Consider the following 13722-nt stretch of genomic DNA (forward strand, 5'->3'; position numbering starts at 1 on the left):
CAGGATCCCACAGCCTGGGCTCTAACCTGAGCCCAAACAGCTACACTGCAATTTTATAGCCCCACAGCCTGAGCCCTGTGAGCTTGAGTCAACTACACAGGCCAGCTGTGGGTATTTTATTGCAATGTAAACATACACCAAGTGGCAGGATATCAGTCAATGGAGAGTTTAAGCTGCTCATTGTTCATCAAAAAAGTCTCTCTTCTGTCTGCTTACATGCTAGTTATTTTGGAGCAGGCAGTAATAATCATAAAAGGATTTTCCTAGATTGGGTTCTTTAAATTTATTACACATTTTAAAAATGTCACAAAATCTTCATGACAGAGAAAAGCACCAGTCCTCAATTATGGATGTGTTGTATAAGATTTATTTTGCATCTCTAGGCTTCAGCTATTCTTGGCTTCTAGAACAGCATCGTCTAACTATAGAGAGACAAGGTGAGTGAGGTAATATCTTTTCGTGAACCAACTTCTGTTGGTGAGAGAGACAAGCTTTCGAGCCAATAGAAGTTGGTCCAATAAAAGATATTACCTCATCCATCTTGTCTCTGTAATATCCTGGGACCGACATGGCTACAACTAGACATCTTCTAACTATAGACAGCTCAGCATAGGTTAGAGCACCACTGAGGTGACTTATGCTGGGGTTGAATCAGCCCCTGTATTCGACAGCCACAAAGGTGGCACAAAGCCATTTTACACCAGTTCACTCCTTACACAGTTCAGTTGGATGTGTGAATTGGGCCAGTTGGGGGTGTCACACAGCACACCACAAATCAAACTGTAATCGTCTGTGAAAGTTTTAGTCCTGGAAAACTACAGGAAACCAAATGCCTACAACTGGGGAAAAAGAAGAAAAATGTATTCAAACTCCCAGGATAAGTTAAAGTAAGATTGATAGGCAAACTGTTTACGATGGGACATAAATCAGCAACTACCGCAGACATTGAGGGGGACCGGCACCAATCTAAACTACACAGTTCTTTATGCTATAAAGGCACTTGTAAGATGCCTCCTATAGGCAGTTGCAGAAGGATTAGAAAGTGTGAGAAGATGCAGGTGTTTTTTGGTGCTTTAGCCTGGAGACTGATGTCAACATGGCTGGTGGCCATTATGGGGGTTATCCTCTCCCACCTGGTACCCGTGTGTGTGTGTGCTCTTTATGCTGCCCAAGCTGGAGTTCCCAAATATTCTACTGGGGATGAGACACCTACTACTGATCTTCACCCTTCCCCATCATTCCCTGCCTCTGCACCCCTCCCCCAACTTTAGGGTTCAGACCGCTCCCTGCTATTATCCCTTCCCTGTAGACCTGGAGAAGGCACGCTCCCTGGGACCAATCAAAGCAAATGCCATATCCTCTTTCCCACTCCTTCCTCCCCTCGACCAAAGGGAGGCCACAGGACCATTGGGGTTCAGAACTGGCCAGAAGTGGAGTGTGATTGGGCAGATGCCTTTGGGAGGTTGTTGGACTGGGCTGGGCCTGGCCCTGGCCTTTACCTGGGTGGGTTGGGTGTCTCCCTATTAGTTCTGTCTGCCTGGCCTCCCACCGTAAAAGCAGCTCTGTCAGTACCTGAAGAACCGCTACCTGCCTGGGGGCCCCAGGGCACTGAAAGGCTGCTGCCTACCTGGCAGTCCCAAATCCCCAAAGCTTCTGAGTACCAGAGGACCTAGCTTCTTGAGGAACCACCACCTTTCAATGGTCCCCAGCCGAGTCACAGATGCCTCCTTCCCTCATAGCCTGTCCCACTGGATGTGCCCACTGTCCTTATGATCCCTGCTCCATTCCTAGTGCGATGGGGTGTCTACCTCTCACTGGCAGAGAAGGGGTTAATAGAACCCAGGGGAAGCTGCATGGGAACCAGCCAATAGAAGAGGAGCTGTGAAGAACGCAGGGTGGAGCCAGGTGAGTTGCTGCTTGGAGTCCAGGGAGCAGAGACTGCATCCTTGGAGGGCTGAGAGAACTGAAAGCACCTTGGATAGAGCAGTGGCTGGCTCCGGAGACTGAGCAGCTGAGGCCCTGAGACAAGGGTGAAGAAGGTGCAGGGGACATGGAGAAGTGGCCCAGGGAAATAGAGCAGCATTGACCGAGGTTACAGGGGAGCAGCCGGAGGTTGTTATTTATAGAGTCCCTGGGTACGGGCCTGGAGTAGTGGGTGGGCCTGGGTCCCCCCTCTTTCCTCTGGGGAAGTGGCTGGACTGTTGGATAGAGATATCTACCCCTGGAAGTGGGAAATCCAGATGATCTAGTTGGAGTCTGAGTTGAAATGATGACGCTGCTGAGAGGAGCCATAGGTGGGAGCAGAGACAGAGTGCCATTGTGCGAGGTGTGGGTGTCAGCTTTGAGTTAATTCTTAGCATGGCCAGCAGGAGATGCAATCTGATGATGAGGATTATACCCTGTGAAACCTAATCTATTAATGGAGTGGGGGTGAGAGGGCATGCAGGCCATTGGAGAAGGCTGGGGTTTCCCTGCAGAGGATTGTAGTGCCTGCCTCTGGGGCAGGAAAAAGAGGGAGTCAAGACCCAGGATGCCCTTCAGATGGGGGTGCAAGGAGAGAGTCATGATACACTGCAAGGTAGAGAGAGAAGCACTGTATTCTCAGGTACAGGAAGGGGCTGCACTCTGTTCTTCAACTGACTGGTTGATCAGTGGTTTGAATCCATTTTCAGTTGTCCAACAGTTGCTCCAAACAAAGTCCCTTTGTGGCATGAGCATTTGCCTGCTCTGTAGCACAACTTGGGTCTGAATCCATTACTCATGAACTAATGCCCCCAATCCTGTGGAATTCAGCAGCTGTGCAATGTTATTGCTGGAGGCTCCCAGACTAAGCTCTGTCCTACAGTTCAGGCTACCAGATTTTCTGCCTCTGGCAGTGGAACAAATTGGCAGTTCAGTTTCTAGTTCTTACTTTTTTTTTTTAGAGAGAAAGTGGGTGCAGTAATATCATTTACTGGACCAACTGCTGTTGAGAGAGACAAGCTTTCAAGCCACACAGTTTTAAACCTTTATTTTTATTCATTTTCATGCAGGTGCAACTTCTAATATTCCTCTTCCTCGCCTGGATTGGATAAATAACAGCATGGTGACTTCAACTACCTGGATCTGCTGCTGCAGTGCCTCCCTGTGGGACTCCTCTGTCCCCACTTGGGCCTGAGCTGTCCTGCAGACACTCAGCTTAAATCTAAGCAGTGTTCCCTTCTGTAAAGCCTGTAAGTGAGATTGCACTTACAGGCTTTACAGAAGGTGAATTATGCCCTGCCTGAGGCCAGCCAACTGAGCACTGAATTAGTAGGGCACTGAGCTCATATTGGGTCCCCATCCTGTCCTGAAGAGTCATGACTCCAGTAAAGAAAAGCCCAGTCAGAAACTTCTAACTGTTTAGAGAGAGTCTGAGGATGAGGAGGGGTCTTCCTGGCTAGCTCAAGAGGTGAGTCCTGCAACATCCCAGAGACTGGAGGGGGAAAAAACCCTGAAGGGATCCACCGTCCTCCACCCCTAAATACTGAAATGGGTCCTCAGCTTCCTGGACAAAGAACCAGGGTTCCTACAAAGCTCCCTGTCCTCCCACTATGAATCAGGGAATTCTCAGGGATAAATCCTGCAAATCCCAGAGACTCCCAAAAGCAAGTGTGTACTTCGCAAGTTAGTGATTTGGAGAGGAAGTGTTTTCTGGGACTTTTCTCCTACACAGCGCTCTGTCATGCTCCTATACCCTGCAGCATGTCTGGATATGTAGAGAAGCCTGTGCCTCGTGGGCAGCTCTGTCAGGCGGCAGCCTGGTGGAAATGGAACCTGTATGCCTTTCAGCCCAAGGACCTTTACTTTGTCAGGGAAAGGGGTTCAGATTCTGAAAGGCAAGAAAGAGTCTTGCTCTCCTTCTCCCCTCCTCCATAGAGTGGCTCCACATTAAAGCATTAGGAGCACTTCAGGCAGCTTCTGACCAGAACAGAAGTGCCAGCGGATTCCATTCCTCCTGAAGATGCATCATCATGGGGTTGCAGGGAGATAAGTGAGAAATCATTTTCCATGTTCACAATGATTCTGATTGACTGAGTAAAGCCCTGAGTGGAAGACACTTGCCTCCATAGTAAGCAGGCCAGGAGAAAAAGCAGGCAGCCTTTCAGATTCCTAGGGATATCTAGCAAGCTACTTCCACAGCTGAGGTATGTGTGTGCCATTATCCCTTGTGTTGTGTGGTCCCCATGCCAGGATGAATATTGTATTACCTCCCCATTGTAAATATCCTGGGAAAGAAGTATGCTTTGCCACACACCCCCGCCCCCCCCCCCCCCACACACACGCCAGCATACAGGATTTTTCCTGGACAGGCTGTTGGTCAGTAGCTTACAAAAAATACATTAGATACAAGTCTTCCTGCTGATGCTGCCTTTGAGGACAGCATAAGATCAAGTGAGGACATCTGATTAAGCCAAATGTTAAACTAAATGTTTATTTAAAACAAAGAAATTTCCTAAATTTGGGGAGCTTAAGTTTGGTGCACCAGTAGCTCCACCAGTCAAAGACAGTCATCCCTTCAGAAGGGTACTTCTTTCCAAAAGACGCCATAGACCACAGGAGTGATGATACACTGCACAGCAAGTCCAAAGTCTCAGCTATAGCCTTTCAGACTAAAGGCTTTTCATTCCTTTAGTAAAGAAAGCCTACTTTACAGTAAAAAAGTGGCTCATTGTCTAGAGGTATCCTTAGAGTAAGATGTCTTGGGTTGTCCTGGTCAAATCTTTAAAGTAATTTGCGACGAGAAATGGATTCCAACTGGATGGTTACAAGGAAGTGGTGTTACACTCATGAATAGCCATCACTCAACTTAAATGGATATTTTGTACATGTAAACTTGCAGGTGAGGAGTAATTGGGGGAAAACACTAGAGTACGTACTAACAGCTTGCACAGAGGCCTCAGCCCTCACTGTTGAAGCTAGCACAGCAATCTCTTGGGGAACAATTAATTACCAAGGCCCTAAAATAAAAAGTACCCATCAAAAATGCAACAAGTAAAATTACTGCAAAAGGTCTTAATAATTTACAACTGTGGTGATAGAACTTTGAGCAAAAGTTCCCTGAAAACCCATGTTTTAGAGAAGATGACTTCCAATGTCAAATGTATCATGTTCCCCATAACTTCCCAATAAAATGAAAAAAGGTTAATGAATAACTTTGCATAGTATGCATGATACAAATGCTGAATTATGATATTAAAGTATAAAGATGAAGAATTGTTGAATGGTAAAAGTAAGAGGTTTTCTAGTTTAATTTAACAGTTTATACTTCTGGATAGTGGATGAGTTTGGATAGGATAATATTTGTGTCAAAACCTTGGCCTAATTTTTTGCCTGGCATGAGAGTTTCCAATTTCTTATATAAATTTGTTTAGTTAATGCTTTGTCCTAAAAGTGTTTGTTATTGCATTGGAGGAAGTTAATTAGTATAATAAATACACAAAACATAATGCTAAAGGTCCCTATACTAGGAAAAATGAAGATATAGAATATCTAGTTGGAAGGGATTGCAGGAGATCATCTAGTCCAACCCTCTGCTCAAAGCAGGACTAATCCCCAGACAGTTTTTTTTAAACACCCCAGTTCCCTAAACAGCCCCCTCAAAGATTGAACTCACAACCCTGTGTTTAGGAGGCCAATAGCGCAAACCACTGAGCTATTTCTCCCCCTGTGATGTGAAAGTAGTTGTGATGAAAGGGATATCCACCCCAGACAGGCCCTGATTGCGTTAATGTGGGCCAGAAGGGGCCAATTAACTTTATATACTGCATGTTGTAGGGAACCAAGGATTGATAAAGCCTAATGGCAAATGAAGCCCATCTGAGGAGAAGCTAGAATAGGATTATAAACTATGAAGCAAGAGCAGAAAAGGGCTGAGCTGGCTTAGGCATTATGCATGACTGACTGTAGGTTGGGAGAAGCTGAGAGCTGGGACTTGGCACTTGGGGGGTTGGGCCAGCTGGCTAAAGCTGGGAATACTAGCTGAAAGGGAAAAGCTGGAAGTTATGTTGGAAAATGAGGGAGAAGAAGCAAGGGATGAGGAAAACAGGATAAAAGCATCTATCTGAAGAACAGGGAGCATACATCTTATAATCAAATCACTAGCTGAAGATGTAAAGATAAGAGATGTTAATCCCTTGAACACAGTAGAATGAATTAGGTGAAGTACTAGATATATTAAGAGCTAAAAGAATGCAGGGTGGAGATTTATTAGTAGATTGTATACCTAAGGAATAGGCTGAGAAACTTCTTAAAACTACAATTTTAGGGAAATTAAAAGTAATTTGGCAGCTACCTAAATTTATGACCGAAGAAAGAGGGGTAATGAATGGAGTTTCACTAGGCATAACTGAGGATGGAATTTAAATGGATGTAGGTGAGGACCAGGTGTTTGTTAAACAACTGATTAGCAGGAGAAGGGGAGAAAACAAACCATCCACAGTCCTCCTGAGTAATATGTAAAGGTGCAATGCTTCCTGACAGGCTATCAACTCTTCTGGGTTAAATCCTTTATCATGGCCCCTTTAGATGGTATAAATGTCAAAGATTTGGGCATGTGGTGGCTATCTGTAAGGGAAAAATGAGGTCTGGCTAATGTGGAGACCATTTGTATGAGAACTGTATGGAAAGAATAGCCCTGAAATGCAGCAATTGGGGGGCTAAGCCCAGTGCAGCATTCAAAGGGTGTGCGGCAGTTGTGTATGCTAGAGATACAGAAAATTAAAACTATCCATTAGCTATCCTATGCAGAAGCTGGCAAAAGATCATCACAGCTGAATGTGGAGGAGGAAAATGCTGGTGAGGGAAAAGAGCTACTAGTGGAACAACATGCAGTTCATGGCAGGAGAGAGTGTAATGGATGAAGATGTACTACTTGCAAGCAAAGAGAACTGTAGCATTTATGAAAAGAGATTAATTGCACTTTACCAACAGGGAAGAAGACAAAGAATAAAAATTATAACATTTTCTGCTGCTTATAGGCAATCTCTCGCTAGACCACATTCATGCAATTTTAAATGAATGTAGTAATGTAGTTTAAACAATAGGCTTCTAACAGTCTTTAGCTGGAATGCACATAATTTAACACATGGTCAGGAGTTAAAGAACACTTATTTTAAAATAGGAAAACAAACCTGACATGATGTGTACAAGAAACATAGTTGTTTAGATTCTTGGGATATGATGTAATCAGATGTGACAGAGAGAAATAATGGGGGGGGGGCTGTATTTATAAAGGAAGGTCTTGGTTACATTGACATGTACAAAATTTAAGTTTAGAGTACAATGCTGCTGAGAGTCCTCTGAAGAGTAACATGTAAACTAGACAGATTCATATAAACATGAGTTGTAAACATGTTAATCTAGAATTGCAAGAGTTAGTTAAGGGCATTAAAGATCCATATATTATATTTTTGGAGACCTTAATAACCATAATGATTAGGGGGAAGCAGGAAAACTAATTATAATGCCAAACGCTTGGAGCAGGTTATTGACATGCACAACATGGTACTGCTCTATACTGGAGAACCTACTCGGTTTAATTCAGTGGGTGGAACCTTTTCATGTTTAGATCTAGGAATTGCAACAAGCAATATAGCAAGTAAATGCAGCTGGGAAATCTACAAAGAAGGTGGAATGGGAAGCAATCACTTCCCTACGCTAATTACATATCAAGGCCCAGGTAACATTTAAAACACTGGAGCCTTAAAACAAATTGGGGACTCTTTAAGAATAAGTGTGCTGAATATCTAAGTATCAATTGTATAAATGATAATATAGAGGAATTTCATGATATAATAAAAGGAGATATAGCAGCCACCAACCTAGCTATATGCAAGATGTTGAATTGTCACAAACTCAGAAATCCAGTTCCTTAGTGGAATGAAGGTTGTAAAGCCACAATTAAATATAGGAATAAGGCATACAAACAAGCAAAAAGTACAATAAATGTCGAAGACTTAATGAACTATAAAGGATGTAAAGTAGTAGCATAAAATTAAAAAGGCAGAGAAAGACTTTGAGAAAGTACTGTGGGGGAAAATCAACCGATTCCAAGGTTTCAGAGAGAGAGAGAGATTTTATATATTATATATATATATATATATATATATATATAAAGTTATACCTGGTCTTATAGCAAATGATAAAGTTGAAAGTTCTAACTTAGGAAAAGCAAATATTTTGGCAAAAGAGTTCCAAAAAGTTATCAGTGATATAAATAGAGTTTAGTGACCAAAAAATATTTGCTGAAGAAATCTGTGAGCTCTTACATGGCTGGGTAGAATATAAGGATGACATAATGAATGATAATTTCAACACACAGGAACTCAAAAGCTATAGACAAAAGTAAAAATATAGCCAGTTAAATATAGCATATGTAATGCGCTTAAGCACCTGCTGAAAGGGAGTTGGAGATTAAATTTTTTAATAAAAATATATGGGGAAAAGGAATAGTACCAGCAGAATGGAAGCAAGCAGTGGTTAATATGATAGGAAAACCTGGCAAATTACACACAGGACCTAATGCATATAGATCTATTGCTTTCATCATTTATGGGCAAAATTATGAAAAGAATGATAAATGAGATTAGTAGCATACTTACAAAAATATAAACTGCACAAAGTGGTGTCGGGAAAGGAAGATGCACAGTTGACCATATTTTCTGTTTCTAATCATACGTACAAAACCCATGAGGAACAGAGTTTGATAGCTGTCTTTTTGGACATTGAAAAAGCACATGACATGCTATGGAATGAAGGCTGCTGTATAAACTAGCCACAATTAGAATAAGAGGAAGAATGTTCTGGTGAATGAGAAGTGATAGAACCCCACAAGTCAAAGTGGGGATGGCCTTGTTGAATATTTATAAACTTATTAATGGCACTCTACAGGGGAGTGTTAGCTACCCAACCTTGTTTAACATTCTAATGAATGATCTCCTCCAGAGTATAAGGGCAGGAGCAAGTATTACTCTGTTTGTGGACTGTGCTATATGGGGCAAACATAGAAGACTTAAGATAGCTGTGGAGAGAACCAATGAGGCACTCGTGGATTTCAGAATTGTTAATCCAAAGGGAATGATCTACACAAAGGGAAGATTGGGGAAGAATGGAATGTATTTTTTTTCTGTGTAGATATACAGAACTCCTAAGAAAGTTCAAAAATTTACAATGTTGAATTAAACTAAATTGGGAGGATCAATAGATTATATCAAGACTAAATGCAAAGATGGGAGGAATCTGCTTAAAAGTATTGCTGGGAACAACTGGGGTACAGATAAGAACACATTTATGCTGACAGGGCATTAAGACCAGTTAGATTATGGATACGAAGCCTTTTACACAGCTTCTGAATCAACACTAACAAAAATGGAGCCAATCCAAGACCAAGCTTGTGGTGTGAGTATTATGACTCCATTGTGTGTGCTGCTGGTAGCAACTGGAGAAATACCTATAAATTTAAGGATGAAATTGTTAGATTTAACCTCTTGGGCTAAGGTTAATGGAAATTATGAAGATAAGAGCCCTAAAGAATATGTGAGGACTGTTGGGAATTAGGTAGACAAGAACTCCTACATTCTAACAGGGTCAAAGAGTGTGAAAAGGAAGATCTGAAAGAAACTAAAATCTTTATTCATGGGAAATCAAACTATAGCTGGATCATTGTATCTCCAGTTGTGGATTTGGACTTGTACGGTAAAACAAAGGGAAGAGTAGGACTGTCAAATAGAACTATATGAGTTTTTATACGTAGCAAATAGTGCCAGTATTGCCAAATCTATGCTGATGATCTTTGAGATAACACAGGTAGAGTGGGAATGGCCTTTTGTATCCCTGAAATTGGAATTAAGAGATCTGAGACCATCCAGTTCAGTCTGACTTGATGAGCATACTCTTGGCACTGACTTAAATAAGGGATGTGTGCCCAACTATGACTGTTACCTTATCTGACTCTTTATCAGCTATAATGGCAATTAGAAAGGGAGCCTCAGAAAGCAGGAATGTTTTAATATTGCTCTTAACTACAGAGATAGTAATAGTGTGGATTCTGCACATGTTGGGATACTGGGCAATGAAATGGCTGATACAGCAGCTAAAATTGGAGGTTGATTATAAAGATCCCTCTGAGTAAACAGAACTTCAAAAGTTTTCAAGAGAGAACTTAAGAAGGAATGGCAAGAACTATGGACCAGAGGGGGGAAAAAGACCAAAGTTTCTATGAAATAGTCCTAAACATGAGGATAATGGTATACATAATAGCTATGATGGAAGTGAAGTAACTATATTTAGCATGCTGGCAGGTCAGTGACCTGAATGGTAATTATATTTCCTAAACAAGCACACAAATGGGTTGTGTGACACATGGAAAGTCCAAGAAATAGTTGAGCATCTGCTGTGGCAATGCAGGGACAATTACACAGATTCTTTATGAAGAGCTAAGATGCTTTAAGGTGAAAAAACATAGTCTGAAAGGATTGGTGTGAGTACCGGGAAAGGGGAGTAGCATTAAAAAAGCATGACTTCACGTTTTTAAGATTTTTTTTTTTTTGCTTCGATGGCAGTCATAGCCTTACATACTGAAGCTGCTGTGCCATAAAATGTTGGGTGGGAGGGGGAACTGCAAAAAAAATGTCACTACCTCAAGAGAGAGGGAGTTGGTAAGGGACAAGGAGGCAATCCACAGGGATTAGTAAACCCCCGAGTCCTGTCCTGGACAGGGGAGTCAGGCAAGAGGCTGAGAAGGGTGAAGTAGCCACAGGGAGCAGAGGAGTCTTCAGTGGTAAATCCAGACACAAGCAAGGAGAGATGGAATTGGAAGGAATTCAGGGAAACAGCAACAGGGTCTGAGACTGAGCAGACTAGGATTGCCCATTTTAGAGTCCCTGGGTTGGACCCCTTAGTAGTGAGCGGGCCCAGGTTCCCCTACCAGCCATTGGGATAGTAACACTGGACCTAGCCTTTGAATGGAAGACTGCCTGAAACTGCATATGGATAGTTTGTCCAGTGGAACTTTGTTACCCCAGACTGAGGGGACTATATAGTGACCTGGCTGGATGACTGAGTCACAAAGAGAAAGAGAGAGGGTCCACAGTGCCAGCAACTGACAGAAGGGTGCAAAAGATGGGCCAAGAGCTAACTCCTATATCTACCACCTGTGGTGACTGCAAACAGAAGAAGTTGAAGCTTGCACATTTGTACTGTAAAAGTTATTCCAATACATGCTTGGTGTTTGATTGAAGGAAAGCTAATGAATATGTAACATGGAAATATATAAGAACCAAATGAGAAGTGGGGGGGCAGTTAGAGAAATACCGGACAAAAAACTAAACAAATGAGATGGAGACAATCCTCATGAATTGCAGGAGAGCGTCCTGGTGCCCTGGAACTTGGTAATTTTCCCCCTCCCCCAAAGTTAATCTTTTCTGTTTATTGTCAGAAACCAAGTGACAATTCTGTCTGAAAACTTAAAGGTGAAAATTGATTTAAGACAAAATTGGGTGGACTTGACTCAGTTTCCCATCTTACAAAATAATACAAATTGGCTGGTTGCCACCAACACCAAGGGTATCCAAGAAGGGACTGTTACCTTGGGTTGAGGGGAAAATCTGGAGCAGGAGCTTCCAAAGAAATATTGTTATCCACACCAACAGTATCCTCATTAGGAAACAGACCATTTTGTGTATGAAAAATCACAATTCTTGTGTATGACTTTTCCTTCTGATTCACCCTCTGCACCCAGAATCTTAAGTGGCTGGTGTTTAGGGAGTCAGAACAAGGCCCAGATTGCATGTTATGCACCTATACCCATGCATAGACAACGCCAAACAGTACCCTGTCTCAAGAGACACATCTTGAACAGCTGCTGGAAAGGATTCATAATCATCAGCTCTTCAAAACCAAGAGGAACTTTTGATCCCAGTGCAGAGATCAAAATATACATGGCTCTACCTGTAATTTCTCATAATGTTAAATTGCATCAATTTCCTGAGAGGTTACAAGTAGCCAGTTATTTCCAAGGGCTAGGAATGGGTTTCTCAAAATGCACCTGCTGAAATTCCTTCTGAGGACATAGCATCATGCACTTGATACAGTGCAAAATTAGAGATATTCTCCGGTAACATCCAATACCCCTTTGTGGTCAGGTAAAGTTAAAATGCTGAAAGCCAACCAAACTATCATTTTAGACCCTTGCATACTCACTATGGAAGCAAGCATATGTGGATTTTTTTTTCAATCTTTTAGTACACATGCTTTCTGTTTGTTTTAACACCACTGGGAGGGTGTCTTTTTATAAAAACAAACAAAAAAACCCTCACAAACATGGCCATATGAGCATATTGAATTAGACCAGTGGTCCATCAATTCCAGTATCCTATCTATGACAGTGACTAGTATCAGTTGCATCAATGGAAAGATGCAGGAAACCATGTGGTGAGCAATTATTGTACTCAGAGGAAGATTCCTACTTCCTGTTAGCAGCTGCCTTATGACTGAGGTATGAGTGTTTAATATCCCTTCCAAAATTATAGAGTAACCAAAGACTAATGCTTATCTGCGGCAACGGAAATAATGTTCTGGGCAGAGAAGAATCTGCTGCATTTCAAGACAGCTCCCATAAAGGATACAAAAAAAAAAGGAAAAGGTATCATTAAAGTACTTCTCCTGGCTCAAATACTTTGGACATGCTAGAAGCAAAGGACACCCCATATTATACCTGCAGAAAGCAGCAGACCTCTAGAAGCAGAGACTCTTTCATTCAGACTGTCCCCACTTACAATTCATAGCCTGGACATTGGAAAAGGGAGTGTAGTTCAGTATTGACTGCTTCTGATGTGAAGGGAACCAGAAAGTTATTTGGAGCAGAGACTGCCTCTGTTTGTGCAATGCCCAGCACAATGGGCCCTGACCTCAAGCTGCTACTGTGATAACCAGGCCTTTGGGATTATTTGTATCTCAGCAACATGAGTCTTTTCAGGAGGTTTGGTTGAATCCCTCAACCAAGCCCTGTAGAAACATAGGTACCAGCCATAGCAGCATTTTGTAGTTAAGCACATCACATCCTTCATTTGAGTATCGGGTGCCAAGTTTAATCATAATGACAAACTGGACAAGCATATGGCTGGCCTTTCTAGTCATCGTTACCTCCAAAAGGCAAGTTTTGGAATTTAGTTACCATATGCATACAAGAATCACACTGCTTTTGTTACGAGGAACCTGTTATAGATCCAGAAACCTTTCAGTTCAATTCTTCTTTCCACACTTCATGGGAAATCGTTATCCCATTATTTTGTACTTGGAAAACTGACATAAAGGGCCATGCCTAGGGCTGTAAAGCAAGCATATGGAGTACATCTACCAGTGACTGTTCATCTCATTCTATCCAAAGGGTACGACCTTAAGTTGCTGCAGGCAAGATGTAAATGTCCTGCATCAATTGGCATGCTAGGTGTCTGAAAAGGTATTAACAGAAATTGCTGGAGACACTGTGGGAAAGTGTCTGAGCCTCGTTTGAGAAAGATCTGCAAAGTCATCCTTTGGTACAAAAGTGCTCCTGGGCTGGTTCCCACTTAATTCTTTAGGTTTACAAAGCTCTTGCTTTATATGAGGGGAACTTCCAGTCCTGCCTATTATTCTAATGTAATAATAAAATTCTGTTTATTCTTTCCCTCCTAACTTTTGGGATTCACTGCTTGTTACTTCCCA

Source organism: Mauremys mutica, chromosome 4, assembly GCF_020497125.1.
Source record: "Mauremys mutica isolate MM-2020 ecotype Southern chromosome 4, ASM2049712v1, whole genome shotgun sequence".
Lineage (NCBI taxonomy): Eukaryota > Metazoa > Chordata > Testudines > Geoemydidae > Mauremys > Mauremys mutica.